Genomic DNA, 19263 nt, shown 5'->3' on the forward strand with positions numbered 1-19263 from the left:
TAAATTCCGAAGAACGATCCAGCCAACCTGTGGTGGAAGTTCGAGTACTTCAAGATTCAATTCAATCCAGATTTATTTTAATTCAGGTTTTTTATTTACCGCCTTATTTATATTATTTATTTGCATGATATATTATATGCCATTTAATATGCTTATTATTATGAACCGAATTTATTTATGCATGTTTAACCGTATTAATATGTCTGGCTAAAATATTAAAGGTGTCGGTATGTAAAGTAAGTTAACCGTAGGGGTCCGAAATAAATTGGCTTAAATTATGTTTTATTAATTATCACTTATTTTTGGTTTATATGTCTAGTTTAATTAGTAAGTCTTAAAACCAATAGAGCGAAAGTTTGAGGGATTAGGACGGTCAAAGGTTAAAATCAATAGAGCGAAAGTTTGAGATCTTTAACTGGATAGTAGACATAGGACATTAGTTTTAAGGATGGCGAAAGCGTATTAAAACTAATTGGAACTTATTTATTTTCAAAAATTGTTTTTACACTCGAGCGGGATGGCGAAAGCGTACGTTAGGGGTATTAGCTTGCTCCGAGTCAACAGAGCGAAAGTTTGAGATTAGGAGATTTAAATAGATAACAACCTCGTAAAATAGGCATTTTATTAATTACATTGTTTCCAAAAAGCTCTTCTAAAATCTAATGGGATGGCGAAAGCGTACATTAGGATTAGGACAGTAGTCTGACTCAACAGAGCGAAAGTTTGAGACGAGGATTTTTAATCAATTGGAATTAGTAAAGATTTTTAATTTAATTATGCAAAAGCCAATGGACCTTCGGATTACCTTTAGTTAAACGAAATACATACTGACACCTGTCTTTTATTATTACTCTTTATTTTCTCACAATCACTTTCCCTTAGGAACAATCGAAAATTTTAGTACTCCTAGCTTTACATAGTAACCTTAGATAACGGTAGATCGATTCATAGTCCCTGTGGATTCGATATCTTTTAAAACTACACGACACGACTGTGCACTTGCAGTTATCAGATTTATAGACACGTAAAGTCGCGACCAAGTTTTTGGCGCCGTTGCCGGGGACTATTTAAGTCGATATCGTAACTCACTGTTACACCGTAGAGACTAGGAAAATTCTTCCCTTTCTTTTTGAACGATTGTATGCCAAATACTCGTTCACAAGGAGGAGACTTAATACAACGAATTAACGAGATCGAACGTTTCATTAACGTTAAACGTCGAGCTCGTAACCTTCCCGAAGTAGCAGAAATTCCGATTAATCAGGAATTGAATTTTACTGATCAAATCAATCAAATCACCCTGAAGTTAGAGATGGCTGCTATTCGTCCTCTTAGAGACTATGCCGCTCCTTCGCGCGCTGAACCGCATTCAAGTATCGCACCACCTGCGATTGAAGCGAACAATTTCGAACTGAAACCTTCACTGGTCCAAGCTGTTCAACAGAATCAATTCTCTGGAAGCCCTGTAGACGACCCCAATCTCCATTTATCCGTGTTCGTGCAATACGCCGACACTATCAAAGCCAACAACGTTAGTTCCGAAGCTATTCGATTACGCCTTTTCCCTTTCTCCTTGAGAGATAGAGCGAGAGCGTGGCTTCAATCCCTGCCTTCCAATTCCATAACTACGTGGGACGAATTGAAGAGAGTATTCTTAGCAAGATACTTTCCGCCTAGCAAAACTGCTATGCTTAGAGGTCAAATCAACGGATTTACCCAGAAAGATAACGAATCGCTTTTCGAAGCTTGGGAACGTTACAAGGACATGCTTAGAATATGTCCTCATCATGGACTCGAACCATGGCTGATCATCCATACCTTTTATGGTGGTCTCTTATATAACACTAAAATGACTATAGATGCCGCTGCTGGCGGAGCATTAATGGACAAACCCCATGATGAAGCATACAAACTCATAGAGAACATGGCACAAAACCATTACCAATGGGGAGGAGAACGCGCCGCTCTAGAGAAAGCCCAAACCAAAGGAGGAATGTACGAAATTAGTGGTATAGACCGCGTTAACGCTAAAGTAGACGCTTTAACTCAAAAGATCGAGAATTTGACCATCACTCCTTCAGCCACCGCTGCCGCTGTAGCACCTAACTGCGAGATTTGTGGATTGACTGGGCATGTAGTTGCTGAATGTCAACTCTTGACTGGAGTCCCATCTGATCAAGTAAATTACGCTCAAGGAAACCCTTATTCTAACACGTACAACCCTGGATGGAAAAACCACCCGAACTTTTCTTATAAGAACAACAATGCGTTGTACGCGCCTGGACAAGCACCTGCTGTACCACCTGGCTACCAAAAAGCGCCTGTAGCTGCTCAAAACACCCCTAGGAAGTCGAACCTAGAAATCATGATGGAGAACTTCATAGCTTCCCAACAACAAACCAATAAAGACTTCCTGAATCAAAACATCCACAATAGCGAGCAACTAAAACAACTATCGAACAAAGTAGATGCTTTAGCTACGCATAACAAAATGTTAGAAACTCAAATCTCACAAGTAGCTCAACAACAAGCACCTACTGCTGCCCCTGCTGGCACGTTTCCTGCTCAACCACAACCTAATCCTAAAGGACATGCGAACGCGATAACACTACGAAGTGGAACTAATTACGATGGACCCATAGATCCTAGAACCCAAAACGTACCCATGTCACAACAAGAGCCAAAGGAAACCCAAAAGAAAACAACCGACGAACAAACTGCTAAGACTGATGAGACCAATAACGAAGTGGAACCCGAAAAAGAGAAACCTTATGTTCCACCACCACCTTATAAGCCACCAATTCCTTACCCTCAAAGATTAGCTAAATCAAAAACCGAAGCGCAATTTAAAAGATTTGTAGAACTTCTAAAGCAATTAAACATAACCATACCATTCACAGAAGCCATAACTGAGATGCCTTCGTACGCTAAGTTCTTAAAAGAAATCTTATCAAACAAAAAGAAACTCGAGGATAACGAAACTATAACACTTACCGCTGAATGTAGCGCTATCATCCAAAACAACATGCCTCCAAAACTGAAAGACCCTGGTAGTTTCTCTATACCCTGCGTAATTGGAAAAACCATCATAGAGAAAGCCTTGTGCGATTTAGGAGCTAGTGTTAGTTTGATGCCTCTTTCGACCTGTAAGAAACTCAATCTAGGTGAGCTTAAAGCAACAAGAATGTCTCTTCAACTAGCAGACCGTTCAGTTAAATATCCTGTGGGAATGTTAGAGAATATCCCTGTTCGTGTAGGTCAATTCTACATCCCAACTGACTTCATCATTATGGATATCCAAGAAGATTCTAACATCCCGATCATTTTAGGAAGACCATTTTTAGCGACCGCTGGTGCAATTATAGATGTAAAGCGAGGAAAGCTTACTTTCGAAGTAGGAGAAGAGAAAATAGAATTTATCCTTTCCCAATTCCTAAAAGAACCTTCTATAATTGACACATGCTGTTCTGCTGACATAATCGACGAGTGTGTCAAGGAAATAAAATCCGAACCAAATAAGGAAACCGAAACCCTAAGAATTCCTATGCCGCCAATTTTTGAAGATGACAACTGGCGTGAGGAATATCAAGATAACCACCTGAGTGAATGCTTAGCTTTAACCCCTGATCCTATACCTGGACCAAAGAAACCTGCTATAGAGCTGAAGACACTTCCTACCGATCTTAGATATGAATTTCTAGACGAAGAACTAAACCGACCAGTTATAGTGAACGCCAACTTAGGACGAACTGAGACTGAAAAATTACTTAATGTCCTAAGAAAATACCCTACCGCTTTAGGATACAACATATCAGATCTAAAAGGTATAAGCCCTTCTCTGTGTATGCACCGCATTATGCTCGAAGACGATAGTAAAACCTCTAGGGAACATCAAAGGCGAATAAATCCTATTATGAGCGATGTGGTTAAAAAGGAAATCCAAAAACTGCTAGAAGCTGGAATAATATATCCTATATCCGATAGTAAATGGGTTAGCCCCGTTCACGTCGTACCAAAGAAAGGAGGAGTCACTGTAATCACTAACGCAAAAGGAGAATCTGTAGCACAACGTACCCAAACTGGATGGAGGATGTGCATAGACTATAGGAAGCTAAATAAAGCTACCCGAAAAGACCATTTCCCTTTACCTTTCATAGATCAAATGCTCAAACGCCTAGCTAAACACTCACATTTTTGTTATCTGGATGGATACTCCGGATTTTTCCAAATTCCTATCCACCCTGACGACCAAGAGAAGACCACATTCACCTGTCCTTATGGTACATTCGCCTATAGACGAATGCCTTTTGGACTCTGCAATGCACCTGCGACCTTCCAAAGATGCATGATGGCAATATTTGCCGACTTCCTAGATGGGATAATGGAGGTCTTTATGGACGACTTCTCTGTCTGTGGAGGAAGTTTTGAAACATGTTTAGAAAACCTTGAAATGGTGCTTAGACGATGTGTAAGCGTAAACCTAGTCCTTAATTGGGAAAAATGCCATTTCATGGTGCGACAAGGAATTGTACTTGGACACATCGTATCAGATAGAGGAATCGAAGTAGATAAAGCAAAAATCGAAATTATCGAAAACCTTCAACCTCCCAAAACCGTTAGAGAAATAAGAAGTTTTCTGGGACATGCTGGTTTTTACCGACGCTTCATTAAAGATTTCTCTAAAATAACCAAACCCTTAACTGAACTACTCATGAAAGACGCCGAATTTGTTTTCACCGATAAATGCACTGAAGCATTTCAAACGCTTAAACAAGCATTGATCTCTGCGCCAATCATGCAACCTCCCGACTGGAATGAGCCTTTCGAAATAATGTGTGACGCAAGTGATTATGCTGTAGGAGCCGTTCTAGGACAAAGAAAGGATAAGAAACTACATGTCATATATTATGCGAGTAGAACCCTAGACGAAGCTCAGATGAATTATGCCACGACAGAAAAAGAATTATTAGCTGTCGTATTCGCATTAGACAAATTCCGTTCTTACCTGGTAGGAGCCAAAATAATCATATACACTGACCACGCCGCCATTAGGTACCTCCTAACCAAAAAGGACGCTAAACCAAGACTTTTGAGATGGATCTTGTTACTGCAAGAATTCGACCTAGAAATTAAAGATAAGAAAGGCACTGAAAATGTCGTAGCAGACCACCTCTCTCGAGTGGAAAATCTGAAACCCGAACAAGTACCAATTGACGATGATTTCCCTTATGAAAGACTCATCGCCCAATTAGAAGCAAATGAATTCGAACCATACCGTCCAAACTCTGAAACCAACAAATTAGCTGAAATAGCTTTAGCCCGATCTGACGCACCTTGGTATGCAGATTTCGTAAATTACCTAGCTGCTGGTGTGCTTCCTCCTGATCTAAGCTACCAACAGAAGAAGAAATTCTTCCATGACCTAAAACATTACTATTGGGACGACCCACTCCTTTTCAAAAGAGGCCCCGATGGAATCTTTAGACGTTGTGTACCCGAGGAAGAGATAAGAAGCATAATAACACACTGTCATTCTGCACCGTGTGGAGGACACCATAGCACATCTAGAACCTGCGCCAAAATCCTTCAATCTGGACTTTTCTGGCCCAACCTGTGGAAAGACGTCTATTTTGCTGTACTAAGCTGTGATAGATGCCAACGAACTGGAAACATTTCAAGACGCGATGAAATGCCTCAAAAAGGCATTCTAGAAGTAGAAATATTTGACGTCTGGGGAATAGACTTCATGGGACCGTTTCCGTCATCGTTTGGAAATCAATATATACTCGTAGCCGTCGATTACGTTTCAAAATGGATAGAAGCTATCGCTTCTCCTACAAACGATACACGAGTAGTTATTAAACTTTTCAAAAACGTCATCTTTCCTAGGTTCGGTGTGCCAAGATTGGTAATTAGCGATGGTGGTTCCCATTTCATTTCAAGAATACTTGAGAAACTCCTTCGAAAATATGGAGTAAATCATCGAATAGCCACACCATATCATCCACAAACAAGCGGTCAAGTAGAAGTATCTAACCGCGAAATAAAACAAATATTGGAGAAAACTGTTGCTATATCGAGGAAAGATTGGTCAACCAAGCTAAATGAAGCTTTATGGGCTTATAGAACAGCTTTCAAAACTCCAATAGGAACTACACCATTCAAACTCGTTTATGGAAAATCATGCCACCTACCAGTAGAGTTAGAACATAAAGCCTATTGGGCCATTAAGAACTTAAACCTAAACTACACTGCCGCTGGTGAGAAACGACTTCTAGACATAAACGAATTAGAAGAACTTAGACAAGACGCTTACGAAAACGCCAAAATCTATAAAGAGCGAACGAAAAAATGGCACGACAAGCGTATATCTAGGAAAAATTTTAGCATAGGCGATAAAGTGCTCTTATTTAATTCTAGACTAAAATTATTTCCTGGTAAGTTACGATCTAGATGGTCTGGCCCTTTCGAAATAACTAACATATTTCCGAGTGGAGCGATAGAAATCAAAGGAGAAACCGTCAAACCTTTTGTCGTAAATGGGCAACGTCTTAAGTATTACCATCATCTCGAATACGATGAAAACATCGAAGTTTTTAAACTTGACGAACTGCCCGTTTTTTCGAAAAAATAGTTTTCTATTTTTAAATCGTCGAGCTTACGACATTAAACAAAGCGCTTGGTGGGAGACAACCCACATTTATTTATTCTTCTATTTTATTTTATTAAAACTTTAATTTTTCTATTTTTTTTATTTATTTTTTTTATTTTTCATTTTTAAAACTTTATTCTATTTTTAATTTTAATTTTAATCATTTTTGATTTTTCATACATCTTATAATAATTATTATAATTATAACTACTATCTTGATTTGAGAAAATATTTCCGTTATAATTATATCTATTATTATAACTTGTTACCTAAGCTTAATTTTAACTTTTTTATTTTTTTAAATTAACACTAGCCTAATTCTAACTTATCCTAATATTTTCAACTTCTAGGTTTTTCATTTAATTACTAACTACGATGCAAGAAGTTGACAATATGGAAGTTGTGTTCCGTGGTAGAGGACAAGAAGCAAGATTTAACAAGCTGGCTGAAAGACACATGGAATTGACTTGCTATCCTCACCAACCAACTATGGTGAAGCTTGGTATCGAAGAAAGCATCCTACACCTGCTTAACCAAATCGGTTGGACTGGTTCTCACTTGTTCCGCAAGTTTAGCACTTATCGGAAGCTCACTCTGGAATTCTTGAGCTCCCTGACCTATCTTCCAAACTGTGGACAAGGACTGAAAAAAGGAGTTATTCTCTTTAGACTCTTTGGTATGGAGTTTAATTTCTGCATCCGAGATTTTGCTGAAATGTTAGAACTACCTCATGGACCTGATGCATACGCCCAAGTAGCTGAAGAAAATCTTCCATACTGGGAGTTGGAAAAATACTGGGGCAAGATCACTGGAAACAACAACCCTGAAGAGAATGAATTTCAATCTGAGAACATCCACAATCCTGCTTTCCGCTACTTTCACAAGATCCTTGCTCACTATATTTTTGGCAAACCAGATAATGTCACTGAAGTAACTAGAGAAGAGTTGTTCATCATGTTTTGTACATCTCAGAATCGCCCGGTCAATGCCATCGCATTCATGCTAACAAACTTCGAGCGCATCACGCAAGACGAAGTTTCACCCATTAGGATTGGCGGATTTGTCACTATGATCGCTAATGCCATAGGAATGAGAGTGCCTTTGCTTAGATTGACACCTTTTGGTACCCATACCTCTATGGACATCAATTTCTGCTTTAATCGAGGTATCATCGGTAATCTTGGACCTGATCGTTTTGAATTGCTCATTGATAACAAAGTTTGGTATCAGTTCACCTTACCGAATCCTAGGACAAGTGTGCACAACCCTACCAACTGGCTTTACTATGGTCAGATTCCTGAGAGAGAGCCATCACCTGAGACTCCTCAAGCTTATGAACATTTTGATGAGGAAATGCCTGCATCTGAATCTGAACCTGAAACACCTCCTGGTTATTATGAACCTCTTCCTGTTGATGAACCCATTCCTGATTATGAACCTCTTCCTATTGACGAGCCTGTATCTGAATATGAACCTGAAACTCGTTCTGAAGATTCCGTTGAAGATCACACTGTCGATATGACTGATGTCGAGGTCGAGCAACAACAACCCGCTACATCTACCGCTTCGGTGAATCAAAGAATGCCTAATCTGAATACGCACGAACAAGCAATCAATGCGCTACAACAAGATGTACAACATGTGCGCAACGAGCTTCACATTTTGCAAATGCATTTCTTCGATTTCATCGACACCGTCAATGCTCAGTTCGACGAAGTTTTCAAACACATTCAGTCTAATCAGAACAACAATAGACGTGGCTAGATGTTACCGTATTAGATTATTAGATTTTTATTTCTAGTTTTAGTAATTTCTATTCTTAGTTTAGATTTACATTTTTCTGCACTTTTCCATTCTGCTATTGTTAACACTCAGTACTGGTTTAATTTTAAATGCAATATTTTATTCACTACTGCTGCTGTGTTATAATATTCTGCTGCTGTGTTATAATATTCTGCTGCTGTGTTATAATATTCTGCTGCTGTGTTATAATACACTGCTATTAACTGCTATATATATTTGCCTGGCTATCACTCTTTGCTGTTAATAGTATTAAAATAAGACATTGTTCTGAACTGATGGACACCTTTTGCTGTTAATGGTATCAGTCAGCACTGTCTGGTCACCTGCATGCGTGACCCACTTGTCTGCCACAGGAGACGCCCGTCTCCATCTGTGTGGGACCAGTTGGGACGAAACAAGGGACAGGAGACGCACGTCTCCATGCTCTGCCCCAGCAGACTGGCTGCCTGAGACGCACGTCTCCCAAGGCTAGAAGTCTGCATTTGACCACGCAGACCATTCCTCTCTCCCTCTTGAATTTTGAATTTGAATTTCAAAATTCATTCTCCTCATTCTTCCCCTATTTATTCCATTTAAACTCCATTAACCTCATTCATCCTCCATCATTCACCTCTTAAACTCCATTCATTTCCCATTTCTCTATTCTATTCAAAAATTCAAACACCACCATTAATCCATATTTAATTTTCCATTTACCACACCATTTACAAACCTCACTATAAAACCACACCACCACCACTCTTATTCTTCACAACCTTCATACCATTTCTTTTCTACCATTCTAATACCATCTTTATTTTTCATCTTCAAACTCATCATGCCTCCACGTTCAATCATCCGTAGTGTGCGTCCTGAGAGACCACCCCCTAACCTTAACAATATTATATTCCGCGAAGACGACAATGATGCTCAAAGAACCAAATACCTCGCTTTCTACGAACGTTCGGTTGTTCCCACAAAATTTGTGAACACCGAATGTCTAGAAACTCTAGGCCTCATTGATGGTGTTACCCGTTTACTCACTAAATCTAGCCTACACCACCTCTGTACCGAACTCGTACCCACTTATGAGCCGCTCGTCTTAGAATTCTTGAGTTCTTTCAGTTACGACACTCCTTCTGACCAACCACTCTCAACCGGTAGCATCCAATTTAGGATGTTCAACCGTGAATATACACTGGATCAAGAAGTTGTGGCTACGTACTTGAATTTCAATACATCACCGAATGCTCTCCGCAATATCTTTCAAGAACTCAATGGTCGTTCATGGGAACAACATGCCTTCGACCTATGGTTTCACCTCACTGGCGAAGTTCAAACTGGTTGGAGGGCCCTACATGCTTCTCACATTCAAAATCCCGCTATACGTTATTTTCAACGTGTTTTGGGGCATACTATTTTTGCGCGATCCAACAACCACAAGGTAAATCAACATGAACTATTCTTCCTTTACTGTGCGCTAAACAACATCCGTTTTAATGCCGCACCGTTTATGCTCCAACACATCCAAGGCTGTGTCAACGCCCCCGCTACAAATCCCTTTTTGTTTGGCGGAATTATTACTTCCTTGGCCTGTGCTTTAGGTCTTGGTGACGAGCTCCTTTCACTCTCTCATCTCATGATGCCTGCTCAATCACTAGACCTCACCTATTGCCGTGACTCCCACTTGGTTTCACCACGCCACGATGGCCGATACACCTTGGTCGTCAACAAAGTTCTGATTCCTTATGTCATCCTTCCATGTCCTGAAAGAATCAACATCCGTTATGTTCAGCGTTGGAGGCTTATTGACGACAATCCTCAAGATAACCAACCTGATCATCCTAATGAACCTATGGATGCAAATGAAGAAGAGCTCAACCAAGGACAAGCTGATGTCAACCAACCTCTTCCAAACAACCCTCCGCCTATCACTCTTGAAGCCATGTATGCTGCTATTCAACGCCAAGATCAACTCGTTCAAGCTATGCAGACAAACCAAACTGAAACAATTAGGCTCATCCAAGAGATGCAACAGGAGCACCGTGACTATGCTATTAGGAACGAAAGTCAATACGCTGAAATTGCCACATATTTGCATGATCTTGACATTTGTGTTAATGACTCTCCTGATAGACGTCGCCGTGTTCGTACAAGAGGCGCGAGCAGTTCTCGAAACCGCAACAATGAGGAGTAGTTCTTATGCACTGAGGACATTGCATCATCTAAGTCTGGGGGAGTCGTATTATTTATATTTCCTTTAGTTTTATTTCCCTTCAGTTTATTTCCCTTCCTTGTAATGTTTTTCTAATTCAATAAAGAATATTTATGGAATTTAAGTCTTATATGTATAATTCCGTAGTTATTTCAATTTCTTCCATTTTCTTGAGCCATAACAAAAATTTTTTTGCTCCTAAACGATAAACGCAAACCCCACACGTTCAAGAAATACGAAGCTACTCAATCACTCAACGAACCGAAACTGAATTAATCAATATCCTTATTGTCGCAACACTCTAAAACCCCCGAGTATACATAACCGATTTGAATACCCGTTATACCAAAACCATCGACTTTAAGTTTTGAAATAACCCTTAGTCGTTTATTCTAGCAGTCGGCACCGTCTTAGATACAAACTACGCAGAGAGTCGATGAATATAAGTGTATGATCCTCATAATAATTATGTGTTCAGCTATAAGAAGAAATGTGCCTACTAAGTAAGGTGATCCTCACAAGATCATTTAACCTAACGGTCGCAAATCTCATATACAAAGAATTTAAAAACTCACTGTCGATTGGTTCAGAAGTCATCTGGTAATGAACTTGGTAGGAAGGACTATTGTCCGATTCCCCACAATCTACAAGTGAATGCTAAGGAGTATACCACATATTGTGCCAGAACTCCATGAGAAGGATCATAGTCACTAACCGACTACTCTGCTATGTGCGTGTCAAGATAATGGGCTTAATGTGATTGCGCGCGAATGAAAAGGGTGAAACATGATGACAAGTCAAATAGGTCGAGCTATAATGGCATGATTCGGATTGGTATGCATATTGGGAGTTGTTTAGTGTTGTTACTATAGGTTTATTGCTAAGATTCGTTACTTCCGAATAAGAACACTATGTAGCTAAGTATGACTGAACGACGTGGTGGAAGTGTGTTTCATTTATCTTTATCTTCTTATTTTGCTTGAGGACAAGCAAAGGTTCAAGTCTGGGGGAATTTGATAACACGATTTTATATCGTATATTTAGCCTAAAATCCATAGATATTTATAGCATTTTCCATTTATTATGTCAATTTATTATGATATTACGCGTGTATTTGCTTTGTTTCAGGTTTTCCACTTCAATTCCGACTATTTGCGAAAAGGAAAGAAAATCGAGCTTAAATGACCAATATTTATGCTTAAAAGACGAAAAGGGTGCTGAAACTAAAGAGGGGTGCAATTAGGACCCAAAAGGCCCAAAAGAGACGAACCAGCCCACAAAGGAACAAAATTGCGTGGCCCAAACCTGCCCAGCAAGTGGAGACGCACGTCTCCACATCCTCCATGCCACGTCAGCAAAGGGAGACGCACGTCTCCATGTTCCTACATCTTCTCCACTTGAGACGCACGTCTCAAGTCACGTACCCAGTCTCCCTGAAGAATAGGAGACGCACGTCTCCAAGTCCCGGTCTGCAAAAAGTCCCGTTTTTCACGCAAAGCAACTGCAAAGCCTCACCTATAAATAGAGGCAGTCACTTCAGTCCAAAGGGTCCGATTTCCTGCCAACGAAGTGCTGCCGAAATTGTACCGCGAACTGCTTTTCTTTATTCTGTTTTCATTTAACCGTCTATTTTCTCACAACGATTTCTACACTGGAAATTGTTGTGAACTTTTCATAGATCTAGCCTTACGTTAGATTTATCGCTTTATTTTCCTTGTTTATATTTTCTGCCATTTAAATTCCGAAGAACGATCCAGCCAACCTGTGGTGGAAGTTCGAGTACTTCAAGATTCAATTCAATCCAGATTTATTTTAATTCAGGTTTTTTATTTACCGCCTTATTTATATTATTTATTTGCATGATATATTATATGCCATTTAATATGCTTATTATTATGAACCGAATTTATTTATGCATGTTTAACCGTATTAATATGTCTGGCTAAAATATTAAAGGTGTCGGTATGTAAAGTAAGTTAACCGTAGGGGTCCGAAATAAATTGGCTTAAATTATGTTTTATTAATTATCACTTATTTTTGGTTTATATGTCTAGTTTAATTAGTAAGTCTTAAAACCAATAGAGCGAAAGTTTGAGGGATTAGGACGGTCAAAGGTTAAAATCAATAGAGCGAAAGTTTGAGATCTTTAACTGGATAGTAGACATAGGACATTAGTTTTAAGGATGGCGAAAGCGTATTAAAACTAATTGGAACTTATTTATTTTCAAAAATTGTTTTTACACTCGAGCGGGATGGCGAAAGCGTACGTTAGGGGTATTAGCTTGCTCCGAGTCAACAGAGCGAAAGTTTGAGATTAGGAGATTTAAATAGATAACAACCTCGTAAAATAGGCATTTTATTAATTACATTGTTTCCAAAAAGCTCTTCTAAAATCTAATGGGATGGCGAAAGCGTACATTAGGATTAGGACAGTAGTCTGACTCAACAGAGCGAAAGTTTGAGACGAGGATTTTTAATCAATTGGAATTAGTAAAGATTTTTAATTTAATTATGCAAAAGCCAATGGACCTTCGGATTACCTTTAGTTAAACGAAATACATACTGACACCTGTCTTTTATTATTACTCTTTATTTTCTCACAATCACTTTCCCTTAGGAACAATCGAAAATTTTAGTACTCCTAGCTTTACATAGTAACCTTAGATAACGGTAGATCGATTCATAGTCCCTGTGGATTCGATATCTTTTAAAACTACACGACACGACTGTGCACTTGCAGTTATCAGATTTATAGACACGTAAAGTCGCGATCAACTTCCCCTTCATAAAAACAATAAAAATACTAGTTTATACTTATTAGAATTGTAGGTTCTTTAAGTGTAACTTAGGCTTGAATTAGAATCCCCTTAACACCAATAAAACTCATAGAAAATAGTAGTTTTTTTTAGTTTCACTTTCGTACTAATGCTTGAATCGTCTTTGTGCTAGTTCCATGTTATTTTGTATAATGCTTGTGTGATTTTGTCACTTGTATCTTTGGCCATATCTTTGGCCTATTTTGTTAATACCATCTTAATGCTCCTTTTAGAATCTATCCCATGTTAACATTAGGATTTAGACTTGTATAGACAACTTAGACTAGAATTTAAGATTAGTTCCCTGTTGCATTCTTTTTCTTTTTCAACACTTTAAAACATTGATAAAAGGAAGATGCGAATCACATTAAGCAAGTGATAGAGAAATGAGTGGGATTCATTCCCTAATCTATTTCTCAATCACTTAGTGGCATAGAAACGAGTGGGATTCATTCCCTAATCTGTTTCTCGGTCACTACTTAATGGGAGAGAAACGAGTGGGATTCATTCCCTAATCTGTTTCTCAAACATTAATTAATGGGAGAGAAATGAGTGAGATTCATTCTCTAATCTGTTTCTCAAACATTACATAATGGGATGGAAGTGAGTGGGATTCATTCCCTAATCTGCTTCTCGATCATTATACATTTTATGTGATTCGAATCGTGAAGTAAATTCCCTTAAAAAATACACAACCAAAAACACTTTAAAACATCTAATAATGGTTCAGACTAAAGCAAAGTAGAGAAAGTGGTGAGTGGCCCGGTATTGGGAACTGTTCATCACTCATCTATCCTAAAAGACACAAACCAATCATTTCTTTTTCTTTTGCCTCGTTGGCACCTAAGGGCAATGTCATTTCCGTTCGTACGCATCGTAGGTCGTCCCTTATGCAAGAACGTGAACGTTGACTCCGCCCAACTAAAAAAACACAAAAACAAACAGAAAATCGTGAGCCGAGCTACGGTAACTCTGATTCCTGAAAAGGATACGTAGGCAGCAGGGTAGGGCCCGTGCGAGTACAATTCTTCATTTTCCCTACATTTTGCATTCATTTCGCATTTAGACATAGACATAGTTATACATCCTCTAGATAGAAACAAACATAGGTGGATACCATCGAGTACGATGGGCGCGAGGGGTGCTAATACCTTCCCCTCGCGTAACCGACTCCCGTACCTTGATTCTCTGGTTGCAAGACCCGGTTCCTTCCTTTCCTAGGTTTTCTGATATTCCTTTCCCTTATGGGATAAATATATTGGTGGCGACTCTGTTCATTTTTCGCGAGCGTGCGACAGTATAGGGCAAGCAACAAAAAAAGATTTGGAAATATTTATCCGGGAATTATCGTCCTCAGAGATGGAGAGATGTCATTCAACAGTTTCGAACTTTGGATTGAATGAGAAAAAAGTAAACAAAGATATAGAGAGGAAAAGAATAAAAACATTCTTAGAAGAGAAAGAACTTATCAGGAATGTAAATATATTCACTCTTCACAAACATACACTTACCAACCCGTTATACTCAACCTACGATACTCATCTATGTCATCACATATCTCTCACATAAGAGTCCATCTCTGGAGCACAAACGAGATCATCTCACAACTAAGGTTATCTCTAACGCGAAGTCGCGAGAACATCCATGTTCTCGCGTCGGCGATCTCTCGCGCGCCGCTCAAACACGAAAGCATTAAGAACGGATACCCAGAGTGAATGCTAGCTCTAAATCTATCTCTAGAGTTCAGAACCAACAGATTATCATCCTAGATAAGGATTCAAGAAGTTTATCTCTAAAGCAACCCAAATCCCCAGCATAGAGCAAAAATCCAGAACAACATCAACACAGATTTATAAAGCAAGTTAAACATAACATTATAATCGATAAATATACATAAGATTCAAGTAAATATACAAACAAAACCCAACCAAAGAGAAATACACAAAGAAGAAGAGAAATGAACCGAAAATCTCCCGGTTTGTCAGCTCCGTTCGACGCTCAATCCACCCCCGATCATCCGTATGCAACCTCCGAAGTTGTTTTCTAAGCTAATCTACCCTAAGAATGAAGGTTTGATGATTTGGGAACAATTACCCCAAAACATAACCTAAAAATTATGTTTTTGACCCCTTTTAATGAGCTGAAGTTCTGCTATTTCCGCTTAGCGGCCAATTTCCGCTTAGCAGCTGACAGAAAAAATGAAATCTTGTTTTCGCCATAACTTGAGAACCGTAACTCCGAATTGCGCCCGGTTCGAAGCGTTGGAAAGCTTATTCAATGCTCTATCTAATAATGAATGAATGGAAACCAAATTGATGATTTTTATCATCCTCATTTTGAGTCTTTGGAAGTCCGTTTGATGGTGGCTAAGCAGGCTTTCACCAAAATTGCGAAATCGAAGCCGTGCCTTTGACATTTTATTCCTCAAGGCTCCAATAAGCATGAATACCTATAAAAACAAAGGAAAACTGTCAAATGGTATAAAAGTATATGAAAATACAACTACTCACAAAGTATACGTATTTATATACAAAACGGGGAATTATTCAAACGGTATTAACAAAAGTATCGATAAGTGCCACTATTTACATACACAAAATAAGTACATTTTGGCACTTATCAAACTCTCCCCAACTTGAAACTTTGTTTGTCCTCAAACAATGTCAAATAAATCAAAGAATCAAAAGTAATAAACCAAAGAATTTTGAATCAACAAGTTTAGAAAAACCAAAAACAAATGTATGGTTCAACACAAAAACGTATAAACAAAGTAAGTACTTACCACTATTATACAACGACAACATGTAAACGAAACGAATCCTAAGCACAAATAGCATACAAAACATTCTAACACAATACATGCTCACATCATGAATCACATCTAGCAAAAATTCATCAATGGATGAAGAACACACAAAGTTGAGGGACTTTTAACACTCATCCAACAATCTTACAAACAAAAGATTAAATTATGCATTCATCCAAAAATCACATTGAAATTACAAAAGCAAAAATCACAAGGGCTTTTCAAGGTTGTAATGTGGCTTGGTTAACATACAAGGGATATGTCCTAAGGCTAATCGAAACAAAAAATTGCCTAAACCTAAGGGAGTGATCAATCCACCAAAGATTCAAACAACAAAATCTCGATTAAACTTCTTCCTTAACCACAAGTTTCTCAAACCAATCACAATACTTATTAGCACAATTATTCACTTCTCTTTTCTTTTTGTTTTTCAAAACTTTTTCACTTTTTTTCTTTCTTTTTCTTTTCTTTTTCTTTCCAACCTCATAGCAACAACCAAATAAGTAGCAACCATTTCTCTCCCCAACTTGAATTCAACCACATCATCATGTGAATACTCCCTACTTTCTAAGGCAAGGTAAAAATTCATACCAAAAATCATGGTTGAGGGTTCAAGAAAACAAAGAATCAATCATCCATGCAAAAATGAGAACTAAACACTCAAAGATAAGCATTTAGCAAAAAAAAACATGGACATTGAAAAAAAGGCTCAAAAGAGTTAACAAATGATCACACACTCACAAGGTGAATTTAACTATTTGGTTATGGTGGTTGTGCTCAAAATGAAACAAAATGCCTTGATCCTTTTCATGCTTTCATAAAATCAACATAAAAAAAATATTAAGCATAATAAAATCCAGTTAAAACAAAGATTGTGGCCTCCAACATATATGAACAATGGAAAGCTTCCTCACATTTATGGTTTGGGAACTAAAGTGATTCAATCAATAAGCAAGTAATGCAAAAGAATGAATGGTATGGTAATTGTACAAATGAAAATTTTCCTAAACATGTTATGCTATAGAATGCGATAAATGAGTACCTTGAATGATACGACTTCAAAAACAATATCCTACCATACATCCGCATGTTGAAACACTCAAGCTTCGAAAAATCATCTCGAAAATCTTCGAATCACAGACAAAATTTGAGTACAAACAACCAATAAAAGAATTAGAAAAAAAAAACTAATATATAAAATTAATTAGCCTTGGTGAGAGTGGGAAAAGGAGTGAATCAAGTGGAATAGGAACCTCACTGGTACAAAGTAGGAAAACAAATTTCTACTATGCTCGCTTAGCGAGCTCTGTTCCGCTTATTGGACACAGAAAAAACCAGAAAAACCAGAACAGAATTAGGTGTTCCAGCTCTCTCCACTTCACCTAAACACCTCATAAACATAAAAATAATTAAAACTTTACAACCGTTGGGGTGCCTCCCAACAAGCGCTTGTTTTACGTCGTTAGCTCAACGCCTTTATTGTTTCGGTGTTTGGAAAGTAGCCTCCTCTCATCATGCCATGGTGACGTCTCACCGCATAAGCCTAAAGAAAGTGTCCTAACCAAAGCACTCAACAAACGTTACAGGTACAAATATATACAATGATTAAACAAACATAAAAACCAAAGTATACAACTATATACACAAACAAACACATATATACAAGTATGTAACAAATATAATTATTATCATACAAAAAGAGAAAATTGGTGAATGTTGGATTCACAAGTTGAAAAGTGAAGATTTTCAATAACGAACTGGTCCAATCTCAACATGTTTCACCAACATTCACCAACAAAGTATACTTGTATGAAAACATATACAAGTAACTGTCGCGGGCGAAAAACCGTTTTGTTCCTCTTTTTTGTGGGATGAGACACCTGATGCCTTCTTTGGGCTCGAGTGCTCAAAAAAATGATTTTTCTTTTGTACCGACCAAACTTTTTATTATTTCCAAAGGAGGAAAAGGAAAAAAGCTGCAATAACCTAAAAGTGGGGGGAGATCTTTGGGTAAGAGGGTTGGTTATACGAAGGGAAGGTATTAGCACCCAACGTATCTATAGTACTCTATAGGTTTCTTTGCTTTGTTTTTCATTCCATGCTTGTGGTGGTGGAGGTTCTTGTGAAATAGGTGGGACCTAAGGTGTTTGTTTGATTATGCTCGCAAAGATCATCGCGATCCTCTGCATACATATCCCTTAGAGGGAATCAGAGCATCTGTAGCTCGGGGTCTACGGGTGCTAAGGTTTGAATGGTTTTTTTGTTTTGTTTTGCTCGCCAAGGATCGACCTTGTGCCTACGTATTCTCAAAGGGATGTTGAGAAAGTCAGAGCAATCGTAGTTCCCACTTATGCTAGTGGAAGCAAAGGAAAATAGACAAATGTCGTCTAAATGCTAGATGTATCTAATCTATATCATCACATACATCTGTTTGATTTTTGTTTGTTTAACCAGCCTTGTGGCAAAAACTTTCAATGAAGTCAGCCTTGTGACAAAAAGTTTTGATTAATCAGCCAGCCTTGTGGCAAAAGTTTCAATGAAGTCAGCCTTGTGACAAAAACTTTGATTAATCAGCCAGTACGGTGGCAAAACGGTTTGATTGATTAGCCAGCCTTGTGGCAAAAGAAGATTGATTGATTAGCCAGACTTGTGGCAAAAAAGTTTGATTGATTGATTGTTTGTGATGATATATAAGAGATACTCCTAGCATAGAGATGAAAAATGTCTAATCTCCTAGGGTATTTGATTTGGATATTGGGGATGCTTATAAGAAGCCCGTGGGTCCTTGTACAAAGCCCAAGAGGAGGCTATCCGAGGGTCCTTGCATTGTAAGCCCAAGAGGAGGCTATGGGAGGGACAATCCAGGGTCCTTGCATTGTAAGCCCAAGAGGAGGCTATGGGAGGGTCACTCGTTTGTACAAAGCCCAAGGGGAGGCATGGTATAGTTGGTTTGAGCTCTTAGAGCGATTTCACCGGGAAACCATACTCTATG

The 19263-nt window shown here is 38.5% G+C and overlaps 1 non-coding gene across 1 annotated transcript; it reads right to left on the reverse strand.

Annotated features, from left to right (window-relative positions):
- Positions 1-1687: 1687 nt before the first annotated feature.
- LOC131621142 (small nucleolar RNA R71) lies at positions 1688-1794 on the reverse strand. Its single transcript, XR_009289471.1, has one exon. It is a non-coding gene; the product is annotated as a small nucleolar RNA R71 (small nucleolar RNA).
- Positions 1795-19263: the final 17469 nt, after the last annotated feature.

Source organism: Vicia villosa, linkage group LG7, assembly GCF_029867415.1.
Source record: "Vicia villosa cultivar HV-30 ecotype Madison, WI linkage group LG7, Vvil1.0, whole genome shotgun sequence".
Taxonomy (NCBI): Eukaryota; Viridiplantae; Streptophyta; class Magnoliopsida; order Fabales; family Fabaceae; genus Vicia; species Vicia villosa.